General features: G+C 43.7%; 1 pseudogene; it reads left to right on the top strand.

Moving 5' to 3' along the window:
* The first annotated feature begins 8227 nt into the window (after positions 1-8227).
* LOC105808926 lies at positions 8228-14443 on the top strand (annotated as a pseudogene).
* Positions 14444-15189: the final 746 nt, after the last annotated feature.

Genomic DNA, 15189 nt, shown 5'->3' with positions numbered 1-15189 from the left:
CTGCCTCTCTCGGAGCTGTTGTCTCAGCTGCTTCCCCACAACCTGTAGCTTTGCCAAGTTGCCAAACTCTCCCTTGTCCTCCTTCCTACTAAAACCTTCCACCAGGTGGCTCTCAAGTTCCTGTTAAGAAGAGAGAATAAAATGAAGACAGAATCCATAGGTGTTTAAAGAGAGAGAGAGAGAGAGGGTAGGTGACAGAGAGAAATAAATGAGATCCTCAACAGGATGAGCTCTGGGAGGACATCTGTCCTCGGCAGCTGCCTTGGGTGCCCAGCAATTACTCTGGGGTTTGGGACAAATCAATTGTATGTGGCCAGCCATTGTGCCAGGCTCAGCATTACATCTCATGTCCTATTCCCTCTGGTCACTGTGAGTGGCAGAAAGGTCCTCGAGCTCACTACTGATGGGTCTTCCTTACTCATTTGGGATAACTGGCAGGTCCCCAGCTCCTGTTGTCAGTCTTTCACGGAACCCTTTCTCTTTAAAACAATGACATCAGTAAAGGAACCCAGTGATAGGACACCCTGGTCTGCATCACTGGGCTTCTGAGCTGTTGGGTTTGGGCTCAGTCTCTTTGCCCATCTCAGGCTTTTCATGCTGCTGTTCTGAGGCAGAGGAAAAGAGAAGGATTTTGCAACATTTACGATGGTGTCCTAGAATATGAACTGCATTTTGAAAGACAGAGCTCAGTGCTTCTCGCCCGAGGCCGACAATACCACTATGGGCCCTGGCACCATCAGGCTTGTATCCTACACATGCTTAGGAGAAGGAGCCCTTAACCTCGACCTAGCAAAGTTGTCCTCTGCAGAAGCAGAAGAATCTGCCCCTTTGGGTATTCAAAAATAGCCCTGCTGGGGCTAGGTTAGGGATCAGAGGGCGATAATTCAGGTGGCCAGGCAACCACGGCAACTTAGAAAATGGTGTGCAGATGGCCAGCAAGGAAACACACAGGAAGGCCAGGGCCATGAGTAGGAGTGTTGCTTAGAATTTGTTAACAAGGATAAAGTACTGAACTGAAGATAATTTATTCTGAAAAAGGATATATTCAAAATTATTTATATAATTTCATCTAAATGAAAAATTTTATTTCACCCATCTACAGATGAGGAGACAGAGGCAAATGAGGGGGAGCTATGGAGCCACATGAAATGCAGAAAATGGTTTCTGGAGTCAGACACTTATAAGATGTTATTTCCTTATTTGTTAGAATGACGACTTCCTCTAAGGGATGCCGTGAGGATTAAATGTGATAAACTTTGAAACGCCTGGCACAGAAAAAGTGCTCTCAAAATATTAGCTTTGTTTCCAAAAAAGATGTTGAAATCACCCAACTTGTGAATGGCAGAGCTTAGATTTAAACCTGTACTTTCAGCTGGGAATCACTGCTCTTTTCACTGATGGATTAAAAAATATTTATTGAGGCTCACTGAATGTCAGTCCAAGAAATTAAAATATATAACAAGACACACACCATCCCTGCTCCCACTGAATCTAGTGGGTGAGGGATACTGGAAAAACAGTTGTTAGTCAGGGCTCAGTCAGGAAATCACCCTAGGTACTTCAAACAGTGAGGATTTAATGCAGGGAATTGCTTATATAGGTATTGAGGCGCTAAGACAAAAACCAAATGGGAGCACTGAGTTACTCAGGGATAATAACTGTAGGAAGTAGAGCTGAAGACTTTTTCAGAACATAGGTGCCTGAAGAAGAGACCCCATGGGCGTAATGCCCTAATGCCCCAGTGCATGGGGCCTAGGGGCATGGAGACCAGCTCTTGACAGCTGGTCTCCAGACTCTGGGTAGATAGCAATGCTTGGAAACTGCTGGTTGCACCACTGGGAAAAGGAGGGCCTTGTGGCTGATGCTGGGACCTCTGAGCAGGTGACACAGACCAGCTGGTGTTGGAACTTCCATAGTGGAAGCCCAGATTAGCAGGTGAAGGAGGTGGAGCGCTAGCACTCTCTTTCTCCAAGGGGCACCTCCTGTTTGTTGCAAGATCTCTGAGGGACAGGTGAAGCTGGTGCTAGGGATGTGGCTGTCAGCTGCTGCCAATAGAAGCTGGAAAATGGGGTGGGGGGATTCTTTTCTCACCTTACTTCTGCATTCTAGTCCATGATTAACAGTTCTTATTGGCAAACCTAACTGGAAGCCAACTGGCAAGGGAGTCTAGAACATATAGTTTGTAGAGACCCAGCCCCAGTATCAGAGTGTGGAGTATAGGAGGGAGATTTAGAGGTGAGACATAATAGGCAAATAACTAGCAGTCTATTCCTTCAACAAATCAGCATCCATACACACTCTTAAACGCATATTTAAAATTCCATACAATAATGACAATATCATGTTTCTGCCTAGCAAGATGCAACTGGAAGAGAGAAAAATTAGTATAAACACACATCCACACAGACATGCACACAAAGGCAAGCAAAGAAGACAATATTTACAGTGCTACAGTCCTCATACAGTGTGTGGTCATGGTACCAATATTCACAATTTATCATTTCCTTAACAAGTTGAGACACTTATCTTTTTTTCTATATGAAAGACTGGCATTTTACCTTTCTTGGATGTTTGTTGAAATTCACTGGCAAAGCCACCTAGGCTTGTGTTATTCTTTTAGAAGGTGTTAAGTACTGGATTCAATTCCTTTAATAATCATAAAATTCCCCCAATTTTTATTTATTAGTGAGTCAATGTTGTATTTTACTAGTCATGTGTCCATTTCATCTATATTTTCAAGTATATTGGCATAAAGAAGTCCATAGTATCTTCTTAGGATCCTTTTTAAGTCTGTAGGATTGTAGTAATTTCTCATTTTTATCTCTGGTATTGGTTATATGTGTCTTCTTTCTTTTTTTTCTTGATCAGTTTTCTAAGGATTTATCAATATTATTGGTCTTTTCAAAGAACCAATTTTTGGCTTTCTTGATCATATGTATTTTATGTTTATTTCTACCTTGTTAATTTCTGCTATTATTTTTATAATTTTCTCTTGTAATTGTTAGAGTTTTGGTCTTTCTCTAACTTTTTTATATAGATATTTAGATTATAGATGTTTCAGCCCTTCTTTTGTTCTAATAAAAGGGTGTAAGTCTCCTTTTTAAGCATGGCTTTAGTTATATCAGAGAAATTATAATACATAGTTTGTTGTCATTTAATTTAAAATATTAAAAAATTTCCATTATGATTTCAATTTGGCCCATAGGTTATTTAGAAGTGTATCTCTTAATTTCTAAACATATGTACATTTTCTAGTTACACTTTGGTTTTCAATTTATAGCTAAATGGCACTATGATTGGAGATTATATTCACTGTATTAGTCAAAGGTCAAGATTGGGTATAGGATTAAACAATCCCATTAAAAAATTAAATTATTAATAAAAAATCAACACACAAAGAACACTGCAGATCTACTGATTTCATTGGTGAATGCCACCAAATATTTAGGAAATAAATAATGCCAGTCTAAAACATACTCTTCCAGAGAATATAAAGAGGGACCACTTACAAATTTACTTTATGGGGCCATAATAATCTTGATACCAAAATCTCGCAAACACATCATACAAAAGGAAAATTATAGTACAATCTCACTCATGAACATACATACACAAATCCTAAAGAAATTATGAGCAAACAGAGTTCAAAAAAGGTGTTTAAAAAAACTACATCATAACACATAAGTTTATTTTAGAAAAGCAAGGCTGGTTTAACTTTAAAAAAGTAATGTTCAACAAATGTGCTGGCTATGCACATGCAAAAAAATGAACTTGGATCCATACCTCACACCATACACAAAAATTAACCCTAAATAGTTCATGTAAACTCTAAAACTATAAAATTTCCAGAAGAAAACGTAGGAGAAAATCTTTGTGACTTTGGATTTGGCAAATACATGTATTTCTTTGGTATAACACCAAAAGCAGGATCCATAAAAGCAAAAATGATAAACTGGACTTTGTCACAATTAAGAATGTTTGTTCTTCAAACAACATCATTAAGAGAATGAAAGACAAGCCAGAAAGTGGGAAAAAGTATTTTCAAATCAGGTATCTGATAAAGGACTTATATCTCATATATATAAACAACTCTCAAAAGCCTCAATAATAAGAAAAAAAAACCCACCAAATTTTTTAAATGGGCAAAAGATTTTAACAGAGCCTTAATGAAATAAGATATATAAATGGCAAATAAACACATAAATAAGTGTCATTAAAGAAATACAAATGAAAACTACACCACCACACAGATATTATAACATCTCAAATTTTAAAAGACTGACCATTGTAAGTGTTGGCAAGGATATGAAGCACCTGGAATTCTCATACACTGCTGGTAGAATTGTAAAATGGTACAATCACTTTGAAAAAATGATTTGGCATTTCTTAAAAAGTTAAACACAAATGTACCATACGATTCACCCATTCCACTCACCCAAGAGAAATGAAAGCACATGTCCGTATAAAGACATTTATAAGAATGTTCATAGCCACTTTATTTGTAAGTAAAAAACTAGAAGCAGCCCAAATGTCAACCAACAGGTGGATGGATAAACTTGGATTATGTTTAATCCAGTAATCCAAAAGTACAATGGAATACTACTCAGTAATAAAAAGTAATAAAGTAAATATAATAGAGTAAAAAAAAAACAATAAAAAGACAACAAACCCAAACTATCGATATACACAACAACATGGAAGAATCTCAGAATAATTATTCTGAGTGAGAAGAGTCAGACTGAAAAGAAAATATACTGTATGATGTTTCATTTGTATAAAATTCTAGAAATGAAACCATGTGACAGAAGGCAGATCAGTGGTTGCCTGGGGACAGGGGCGGGATAGGAGAGATGAGAGACAGGAATTCCAAAGGGGCCTGAGGAAACTTTTGTGGGTGATGGATATGTTCATTATCTTGATTATGGTCTTATTTTCAGATATGTGTATATTTATAAAATTGCGCCCAGTCTAATTGTGCCTTGACTGCTTGGACCTCCCTATCTGGGGCCTTAGCGAGTTCCTTAAACTGTTGGAGCTCAGTGTTTTCGTTATAAATCGGGAATAGTTATAAACGTAGCAGAGCTGCCAAGTCTAAACAGAGGTTGGGATTCTGTCAGGTGGGTAAATAATGACAAGGAGGGTTAGCTCCTTTCTCCTCTCAGCAAAGGAACTCTGCTTAGGGGGAGAAAATGGACTGGAGGATGGATGGGTGTTTTCTGATCCCTGATTCTATTAAATATTAGATGGACATGGCAACCATCTCATTACACCTCTCTCTAAGAGGAAAAAAAGGTGGAGCAATTCAACAAGCCAAGTCAAATTATGGGCTTCTGGCGTAAGAGAGACATCCAAGAACAGAGTGACCAAATGTGGTCACTGGTTAGAGCTCTCAGGGAGATGCCTGGCCATGGTCCACTGCGGACAGAGAGTCCGTGGTCTCCCGCAGGGGCCGGTTCATCCTCCGCAGGCACCCGGCACTTCTGCGCTGGCCGGGACACCTCACACAGTCCAGGTGTAGGGGTGTGTGTGTGTGTGTGTGTGTGATTGATTGAGTCCACCAGACGCAGAATGAGTGGGAGACAGAGGGGAAGGGTGAGCAAGAGAGACAGGGCAGGACAAGAGACAGAGCACAAGTGGAGAGCTCCTGACAGCCAAGGGGTCTCCAGTGCAGCAGCCAGAAGGTCCCCTCTCCGCACTCTCCAGGCTCTTCTGAGCCCCACTCGCGTCCCACCCCCTCCTCCACCCCCGCCTCTGCTATGATAGACTCGCTCTCTTCCCTTCCATGCCAGGCTCCGTCTGTCTGTCCGTCCACCCGAAGGTCCCCCTGGGGGTTGGCCGCCGGTTTGACCCTTGCTTTGGGGATTGCGTTTTACCAATCATAAAATACTTCCTACCTGAAAGGGATGAGCTCTACCAATGCCTCCGCGAGAGCGGGCGCCAGCATCAAGCCACGTTCAGGGCTGCCGCACCCCACAGCCCCCCACCCCCACACCCCGGTCAGGCTCCCCCGACAGCTGTGCCCTTGGGGCTCAGAAGGAAAGCTGAGAACACCTTGGGGAGAGGCTGCTTCTGTGCGTGCCCAGGCGGCCCTGACGATGGGCTCTGCTGTCCTGCGGGACTTGGGGATGTCAGCGCGCGACGCTGGCGGGGAGGAGGCGCGCCTGGCGATGACCTTTGGTCGGTGCAGACGCTGCTGCGGTCCGCTGGGCCTGGGCGGAGGGCGCAGGCACACTGGCTCAAGGGCGCGCAGGGCAATGGGGGGAGGGAAGAAGGAAGGTGAAGGCGAGGGACGCCGCGCACCTGGGCCTGGTCCCTAAGGATGTGGCTTCCAGTAGGGGGTTTGGTTCCATCCTGGCCATTAGGGCCCATTTGCTGCTCTGTGAAACCCGAGCACAAGGCGCCTGTCGTCATCCCACACTTTGCGCAACTCCCACGTGTCGCCTCTCCTGGGGCCAGAGGAGTCCCCCGGGAGAAATAAAGCGCGGAAACCATGAAATCAGGTCCAAGGGAAGAAAGAGAGACAAAGGGATGGATTCTTTCCCCCTCCTTTCTGTTCTTGGCAAGAACTTCCTTCCAGAGGCTCCAGGGAAATGGAATTTGATAACCATGTAACTTCACCCTTAGCCCAGGCATTGTCTGGCCCCTAGCCAAGTGCCTTTGTGAGGAGCCAAGCCGAACTATTAAATACAAGTAATTTCTACAGAATCCATTTATCTTTCAGCTAGTTCATGCTCTCCTCCTTCTCTCCCCTCCCCTCTCCTCCCCTCCCTTCCTTCCCTCCCTTCCTGTTTTTTCTCTTCCTTCCTCCCTCCACCCTCCTCTTATTCCAAGTAGGATGCAGAGATCTTAGTTGGACAGATTTGATGTAATCATGCTCTGCACCGTATGGTATCATCATAGGCATAGGGCCGTGCCAAGCTCTTCTTTTGTTCTCTTATATTATTTTCATCTTAATTACCATTCCACATATTTAAAGTGTACAATTTGATAATACAAATTGACAAATGTATACACTCATGTTTTGACATATGTATGCACCCATGAAACCATCGCCACAATCAATATAGTGAACATATTTGTCAACCCCCAAAATTTCTTCCTATCCCTTTGTAATTCCTTCCCCACATACCTCCCTGCACCTACCTCTTCCCCAAACAACCACTAATCTGTGAACACATTATTCAGCATTTTCTATAATTTTATATAAATGGAATCATATACTATGTACTCTGTTTTCAAATGTGGCTTCCTTTACTCAATAATTATTTTGAGATTCATTCACATTATCACATGTATCAATAGTTTATTTTTCTTGATTGTCAAATAGAATTCCATTGTATGTTATGTATTCAACTATTTATTTATTTATCCATTCGCCTGTTGATGGTTGTTTCCAGTTTGGGGATATTATTTTAATACAAATAATACTGTCATGATCATTCATTTACAAGTCTTTGTGTGGACATACGCCGTCATTACTAAGAGTGGAAGGGCTGAGTACGTGTATGTTTAACCTTTTGAGAAACTGCCAAAATGTTTTTCAAATGGTTGTACCATTTGACATTCTTGCCGGTAGTGTATGGAAGTTCCATTTCCTCCCCAACACTTGGTATGGTCATTTTGTTGTGGTTTTAAACTTGCATTTCCCTAAAGACTAACAACATTGAGCATCTTTTCAAAACTTATTTTCCATCTGTATGTCTTTTTTAGTAATCTTTTGCCCATTTAAAAAATTGAGCTATGTGTTTCCTTATGTGTTTGGGGTGTGTGTGTGTTTTGGTGGTAAAATATACATAACATAAAATTTACCATTTTCATCATTTTTAAGTGTATGATTCAGTAGCATCAAGTACATTCACAATCATCTATTAACCATCATCTATTTTCAAAGCTTTTTAGCATCCTGTACAGAAACTCTATACCCATTAAGCAATAACTCCGTTCTCCTCTCTCCCCAACACCTGAAAGCTTCTATTCTACCGGTTGGCCTATTTGGTAATTCTATGTTTAATATTTTAAGGAACTGCTAAACTTTTCCACAGGGGCAGGCTGAGGTCTCAGTGGCACAGCCTGGGGACAGGGAGAGCCAAGCTGTTGGGAAAGAGCAGGGCTCGGAAGCAACCCTGATTGGACAAGTGACAATCAGACTAAAAATCAGTGTTGAAAGGGACACTAACTTGGATTTGTTCTGCAACATCACCACAAGGGTCTGATTGAGTGAGAAAGAATGGAGGGCAGCAGGAATTTCTGGACAGTGGCCATTCCCAGAGCAAGGCAGGAATGCCTCACAGGGTTGGGGACCCATTCATGGTGAAACAGAGGCTGCCAGCGCCCTAGAACTCGGGGGGAAAGCACACAGACCCCACAGAGAGTGGTTGGCGAGATTCACTCAGGGGATTAGGATGCTGGCCAAGTAGCCGAATTTATGCTGGAATCCTCGCTCGACAGGGAAGAGGTGAAATATAAATCAGAGAAGCTTTGGAGCAGGGAGGGAGCTGGTGCCTGCAGATCACACCAACCCTGGTTCAGGAAGACACGACTGATGTTGGACGCCCCCTGCTGGAGAGAATGTAATGTCTCATTGGCTGCTGGGGATGCAGGTTGGTCACCTCAGAAACCAAGTGAGTTTAGTCTTAGAGGAGGTTGGCACGGTAGAATCCCCTCACTTACCCTGTTCCTCCTTCCCCGCCCCTGCCCCACACAGCTTGCTTTGACCCTGAGACACTGAGGGTGTTTCTCTAGCCTCAGGCCTCAGCTCCCAAGGCAACAGCGATCAGATTCAGACCGCCACTGCCACCTGTAGGGCTTCTGTCTCCTTGTTTGTTTTGTTTTTAATGTCCCCCTGAGACCTCACTCCTCCATCTGTGAAATGGGATTAAGCCCTAGCCCGTCCACAAAATGAAGACAAGGCATTTGGGGTGTGTTAAGATGAAATAAGATCATAGCAAGAAGTAGTGATTTTTTAAAGCATTTTTTATTGTAGCGAAATGTACATAACATAAATTTTACCATTTCAACCAGTTGTTTCAGTGGCAGTAAGTGCATTCACCTTGGCCATCACCACCATCCATTTCCAGAACTTCTCATCTTCCCAAATTGACCCTCTGTACCCATTAAACACTGACTCCCCATTCTCCTCTCCCCCAACCCCTGGCAACTACCTTCTGGCTTTCTTTTTCTATGATTTTCACAACTCTAGATACCTCACATAAATGGAATCATAAGTATTTGTCCTTTGTGACTGGTTTATTTCACTTGGCATAATGTCCTTAAGGTTCATACATGTTGTAGCATGTGTCAGATTTCTTTCCTTTTTATGGCTGAATACTATGCATATACGTTTTGTATATCCATTCATCCCTCAGCGGAGACTTGGGTTGCTCCCACCTCTCAGTTATTGCAAATAATGCTGCTATACATATGGGAATGCAGATACTATTGTGTGTGGGGGACCCAAGAGAGCCGATACAACCAACATGTTCGGGGCCAGCTCCTGGGAGCACAATAGGAAAAGATCATGCTGTGTCCTTTGTTTGAGTCCCTGCTTTCGATTCTTTTGGATACATACCCAGAAGTAGAACTGTTGGATCATATAGTGACTCTGTTTAATTTTTTGAGGAGTAGCTATGCTGTTTTCCACAGTGGCTGCACCATTTCCCATTCCCGCATAATTATTTTTTTCTTATGTACCTTCCCCCACTAGATAGAGCAGAGAGCAGTTACTTTTTCATTTCTAAATCCCTAGCACTGGGAACAGTGTTTAGTTCATAACAGAACCCTCTGCAATAGACCGGGAAAAGGGGTGCAATTTATATGCTATTGCCCCCTTATCTGGTATCTCAGTACATGGCACATAGAAAATAGGGAGTAAAAAAGTGTCGAAGGAACTAATGAGTAAATGAATGAATGAATGAATGAATGCAGTTACTATTGCTTTTTCCTTGGCCTATGACTGAAGACAGACACTTTTGTAAATTAAGCTATTCCATTAAACATAGACAGACCCCAGGCCACTGTTGCTCATGGAGAAGTTTCACTTCTATGCCACCTGAAAGATAGTTTCCTGTAAGATCACATCATACTTGTGATGAGAGTGATACAGGGATGTCTCCTGGACTCTTCTGCTGCCTAATTTATAGTGCACATTTTAATCGGACCACTTTGTGATATGTTGAACGTTGGATACATGAGATCTGTTCCAGAACACAGGATGGTGGGGCTCCTTTCTGGGGATTGGTGTGGTTCCATCATCAAGTAGTAGGTATGTCCTCTGCAGGAACTGGTCTTGCTCTCCAACCACTGGTTGAAAGATTGGCTCATGGTCAACTCTTGGAAAATTCAAATTATTACTTTGGCGGATGCTTTTTTGATATTTCTTAACTAATTTATCTTGAAAAGTTCCCCAGGAAGTTGAATTTCCTAAATTTATACATTGTATGGGCACTAAAATGCAACTTTTAGGGCTGTGGTGGGTGTTGGCAATGCCTGCTTTCAACACACCGTAGCTGTGCTCAGTATCATGGACCTTGCAGGGCTGACTTTCTCTTTTGTCCAAGCATTTGAAGCCAACTTAAAACTCTCCTCCAAAAAAGGAAAATGGTTTCTCTGCTAGTAAGTTGCCATCAACGCCAGCAGAGGCTGCTGTTTAGGTTCCATGATTTTGAGAAGCACATGCCAGCCTTGCTCTGTTCTGTGCTTGGTCACAGTGTGAGGCGTTGGCCTTACTCACCATCAGGGAATAGCTACTTCAGATCCTGGAGTTGGATTTGACCCTGACTTCTGGCTGGCCAGTCCTCATCAGGAGCTCAGGCAGGAGCAGTACTCTGGGGGATAGTCTGAGGACATTACATCATGCATGTGCTTGGGCTGCGTGCAACTAAATCCAGGCTATAGCAGCTTACCCAAATAGGCTTAACCACACAAGTGCAACATGTACCAAATGACATCAGTGTCCAGTGACCCTTCCACCTTCCACACTGCTGATTTCCTGATTCAGGGTCAAACCAAAACACAAGCAGACTTCGACAAAGTCCAAGTCATCATTCTCATCTAGTCTTGAAACTGGACCACATTCCATGATCTTGCCGTGAAATGGTCAACTGGGCAGCTGGATGTAGGGTCTGGAGCCAGGAGGAAGTGTGTCTTGGTATATGTCCGATGCTATAACAAGATATCTTATACTGGGTAATTTCTAAATAATAGAAATTTATTTCTCACAGTTCTGGAGGCTGGGAAATCCAAGATCAAGGTGCCAGCAGGTTCTGTGTCTGGTAAGGGCTTGCTCTCTGCTTCCAAGATGGCACTTTGTCGCTACATCCTCCAAGGAGGGGTAAAGGCTCTGTCCTTATATGGCAGAAGAGATGAAGGGTAAAAGGACCAGGAAGCTCTCTGAACCTCTTTTGTAAGGCTACTGACTCCCATGGCTTAATTACTTCTCAAAAAGCCCCACCTCTTAATACCACCACAATGAGAATTAACTCTCCTTATGAACTTTGGAGGGACACAAACATTCAAACAGTGGCAAGAGGCCTGGGCTAGAGGTCATCTCTGTAAGGTGGGTGAGTATCCTTTGCCAAAAGAGAGGGAAGAGATGAAGAATCTGAAGTTGAGTAGGGAGAGGAGGTTTCATCTCATTGTTGCATTGAGAAGAAGAGCGGGTTGAGCATGGTGGGCGACGCGAGGGCTCAAGTGAAGCAGGTGATTGCAGATGTCCCTGTCGGATGCTCCAGCGGTGTTCCGAGCTCAGGCACATGCTCAGTGAGAGTGGAGAGTTGAGTTTATCCAGTTCTGCCTGACAACTACAGTGAAAAGGCGTAGGGGAGGGTGCTGAGCATATTGGCAAGAGTGACTTTGGAGTGATTGGCCCTGGAATGTAAGCTGGAGAGGGAGTCAAGGGAAGAGAGGCTGGGGGGTTGGGAGGTGTGGACTGAGAGACCTTGTGAGGTAGGAGCATTTGACGAGCAAGCTGGGAGGCCAGGAAGCTGGAGTCAGAGGTGGATGTTCAAGTGATGGAAGGTGGAACAGCTAGGGGTGGTGACAAGGTCTAGGGTGTGACTGCCAGAGTGGGTGCTTGAGGTAGCATGCAGAAGGTTACTAAGGGAGGAAACTGAGGAGCCTAGAGCCCAGGGTCGGGTGGGGGATGTGATGTTAGGGGTTGACTTTGGCTGCATGTAACACACAACCCAAATAGCAATGGCTTAAGCATGAGTATAGTTTCCTCTCATATAGTGAAATGTCCAGAGGCAGACAGCTTAGGGCTGGCATGGTGACTCCAAGATGTCATCGGAGGTCATCTATCTTTCTGCTCCCTGGGGGTATGGTGCTCTTCCTCATGCTTGGCAGCTGGCTGCTGGAATTCCAGCTATCACATGCAAGTTCTAGGCAGGAGCAAGGAGGAAGCGACACAGTGAAAAAGGGTGTGCAGCCGCTGAAGGAAGCTTCTTACATGAACTTTCCTAGGACTCCAGCTAGTAGCTTCCTCTATCACAGTGGCCAGAACTGTGATACGTGACCGCCCCTAGGGGGAAAAAGAGGCTGAGAAATGTAGAATTTTATTGTCACCTTGAATTAAAAAAGGAGTTTTGTTAGAAAGTACAGAATGCTCAGAGGAGAGACTACAGACCCAGGGTAAGGAGCAGCAGCTCCCAAGGGCACAGTGGGAAGGTTTCAAGACTGAGGAGGGTCTGGGATTTGGGTCAGGAAAGGCAGTGCAGAGAGCTATGGGGGAAATGCCGTGGAACAGAAAGTTGAAGGCAGGGAAGTGCAAGCCTTTAATGTGACTGATGAACCCAGGATGAGGGGCAAGAGGAATTCAGACTCAGGGGCCAGATTAAGATCTCTAGTGGGTCTGTGTCTCCTCCCTGCATGACCATTTCTAAGTTCTGCTTTTTATTGTTGAGACTGAAAATCTGCAACCCACATTCTCTGATTCCCTTACATTTCCTTTTCTTTTTTTAAAAAAAAAAATGTTTAGTGTTCTTGCACCAGAATCACCTTATATTTTCTTAGGATTCCTGCTTGTTTCTGCCAAAAGGAGGCCCTGGCAGGAAACGAGATGGCAAGGGGCAGACATAAGAGCCCAGGGCAGCAGGCACTGGAAGTCGCTGGCATGGCAATGGGGACAGGGCCCTGGTCAAGGCGGCACCACTTTGGCACATCCAGAGCCACTTGTGACAACTATGACAGTGTCTTCAATAGTGCAGCAGTAGGCACAGTCCCCTGTGGCTGAAATCCAACCCAGGGACAGGAGTAGCATATATTGGCTGAACATCATCCTGGCTTCAACCTACTTCTCCAGTTCTTCTTTCTCCCTCTTACTCTTTCTACCCTTCTCAACCATTGTAATTAATACTCTGCATTAAATTCTCTCTGTTGGAAATACCTAGAGTGGTATCACTTATACTGACTAGATCCTGACCTGGTATCTTTCCTCGACATACAGTATTATATAAAAAGAACACCAAACCTTTAAAAAATTTGGTGAGTATTCTTCCAGACTTTTTGATTTTATGTACATTTATCTGAGTCTATAAAAATAATTGTAATATTTGTGTGTGTTTATATACATATTATCATTTTGTGTGCATCATTCTGCAACTTGATTTTTTTTTAACTTGATAATGGATCTTGGAGATTTGTCCATGTTGTTACATATATGAGATTTTTGCATTTCTTTTAAATGATGCCTGGTGTTCTAGTAGCCATTTATCTAATGACAAACATTCAGGTTCTTACAATTTTTTGCTCTTAATACGGTGCCATGATGAACATTCTTGTACATGTGCCAGTGTTTCTCTGGAGCAGCTAACCAGAATGGAATTACAGAGTTGTAGAGTGTATGCATTTTTACATTTACCACAGTTTGCCCAGTTGTTCGTCCAAGTGGCCGTGCCAGTTTATACTCCCACCCATGGGCAAGAGAGTGTCCTCCCCAGTGTGTGATATTTCCAAGCTCCAGGTTTCGGTCAGCCTGGGGATGAAATGGTAGATTGCCATTGTTTTAGTTTTCCTGTCTCTAGGGACTAATTTTAGCATTTGAGCATCACCTGACAAGTTGATGATGACTACTTCAGGCTGACTTGGTCTCGTGAGGCTGTGTGGCCCATACTGCATGGTTTTCAGTGGCAGGCCTTCGAGATGGCTGTTTTTGCCAAAAAGCTACACTTAAGAAGCTCACCCTGATTTCTTGTGCTGCCAGAAAATGCTGCTGAGCCTTCAGCTGCCTGAGGCTGTTGACCTGGATGCAGTCGAGGGGAGAAACAAAGCCCCAAGCCTGGCCCAGAGTGGGACCTGTGCAGATGCTCCCAGCAACTGCAGGAGCCAAGCACGGAGTGGCAGCAAGGTCCCGTGGAGGGCCACACCCTCAGGGTTCGTTAGACTTCATGGGAGCTGGACAGTGCTCTGCATTCTTTCTGACCATATGTCATCTTGTGATGAAATTTAAATTCTGAGGCGTCCAGCAGAGTCCAGTAGGGAACTATAACCTTCCTGTTTTGAGAAAACGGAAATGGGCAGACAGGGAAAGGACGGGAAACCTGAGACATTATGGTTACGCTTCGGTTAATTCTGTTTTGTTTTTGTTTTCTGCAAGATGCTCTTCAGAAAACCAAAGGAATCACCTTTCCTGCAGACCTTAGTGATATTCAGGTGGGAAAAGAATCAATTCACTCTGTTTCTGGAAGACTTAGGTTCAAGTTCAGGCTTTGACACATTGTGCCCTAGTTTTCTAACCTGTAACATTCCATCTTGCCTCCTTCGGTGGGCTCCTGCTGTTAGCAGTGAGCAGCACCAAGTCCAATGTCAGGACCACCAAATCCAGCCTTTGCTCTAATAGAAACGCACTGGGTGACTTAAGCAAGATCCTTGAGCTCTCTCTTCCTTCGTTTTCCAATCTGTGAGAGGGTGCGGGCATGCCCGTTCCACTGGCTTCTTGAGATCAAGACCACGGGAGGTGTGAGGGGTTTGGATAAACATCTCGGATATAGCCATCAAGCATAAACCCAGGTGTGCAGGCAAGTGGACTGGGAGTCTTTCCAGCCACAAACAACCAAAACTTTACTGTAGATGCAGAGAGAATATGATTTTTTGTAAAAAAGCGGTTGGCCAGGACGATTTCTGGCCTGTCTTCCTGGGAAATTGGACAGCAGGCTGAGAGAGGATTTCCAAAATGAGGACAAACTCTAAAGACCA

Source organism: Propithecus coquereli, unplaced genomic scaffold (assembly GCF_000956105.1).
Source record: "Propithecus coquereli isolate 6110/MARCELLA unplaced genomic scaffold, Pcoq_1.0 Scaffold184, whole genome shotgun sequence".
Taxonomy (NCBI): Eukaryota; Metazoa; Chordata; class Mammalia; order Primates; family Indriidae; genus Propithecus; species Propithecus coquereli.
Note: the sequence above shows the minus strand (reverse complement) of the source record. Positions and strands in the feature narration are given on the sequence as shown.